Consider the following 1,321-nt stretch of genomic DNA (forward strand, 5'->3'; position numbering starts at 1 on the left):
GACCTTATTTCTGTTCTACCGATCTGATTGGTCAGATTTAAATAGCACCAATCTCATGTTCACGCCCCTAAACGAAGTGCAGTGTGCTTAGTTTAATACGGGTTAATAAGACCATGTCAAAACCCGTATTTAGGATACGATGGGCTTAAACTCAAAGCGCTACTCTTTCTAATAGGTAACTATTATTATTACAACCTTATCCACATTCCTTACCTTGGTCAATTGACTGAATCAAAGTGATGATAATGCTGGTGGTCTAAGAGTCCAAGAGAGATGTCGTGGCTGACAAGCGTTGACGTTATCTGCCATTTTCGTAGGTAGGTAGGTAGATGACAAGTTAACGTTCGCTTCCAGCGGGTGTTGATATCGCAAACTACGTAGTTGTTGCCATTTTCGCGCTGCAAGCCTCTATTTATAGGCGAAGCGCGACCCGTGCTTCCGCGGTCAAGTAGTGAGGACGATTATATGGAAGGGGAGCTAGCTTGTCCAGATCGCATCCGGTCTTATAGTTTTTGCAACAATAAAATTAACATAAAATAACGTTTCCAGAAAACGGACAAGCCATATTAATCTTTAGTAATACTCAATACGAGTATAGCCTCTGGGACTATGTTGTGTACTTTTACACAGATTTCGGCTTTGTCAATACATCAATGTTGAATGAGGTTTATTAACAGTTAAAATAATCGCAGTACAGTACAAATGAAAATGAAATGAATGGAGTTTTACGTCCTACTCTTCTGCACCTTGTAGGCTAATGAAGACGGGCAACGCCATGCAGGGTGCGATGAGGTAAATTTTGCCAGGACAGCGGCATTAGCCTGCTCTTTTTCGATTTCCAACTGTCGAGGGGTCTTCAATGTGCACAGCCTGTAGCACATGGGGCCTCGGTTTATTGTCCCATCCGAACGACTAGACGCTTTTATCATGTCAGCCCCTCATACCTGCATCACTGACAGGGGGAAACCGGGTTGAAAAATCCGAAGGTATTATCTCGACCTATGCCGGGATTGAACCCTGGAGCTCCCGGTCAGTACAGTGGTCAGTAGTAGTTATTGGTTTATGGTAGTTGTTAATAATAGGAATAATACATATCTAAGAACTGATGATACAGATGATGATGTGATGATTGACTAAAAATACAATAATAAAATTCCCAATTAGACTTTAACTTTAACAATAACTCGTTTTATAACTGGTGGGGTGGGTAACGCCTGATTGCTGGCATATGATTGACTAGGATGACTGTGACTAGATGCTCCTAACTATAATCTTGACTATAATTACAATTAGACCCAAACTTGCAGTCTATGTATCTCTT

Source organism: Lottia gigantea (genome assembly GCF_000327385.1).
Source record: "Lottia gigantea unplaced genomic scaffold LOTGIsca_910, whole genome shotgun sequence".
NCBI classification, from domain to species: domain Eukaryota; kingdom Metazoa; phylum Mollusca; class Gastropoda; family Lottiidae; genus Lottia; species Lottia gigantea.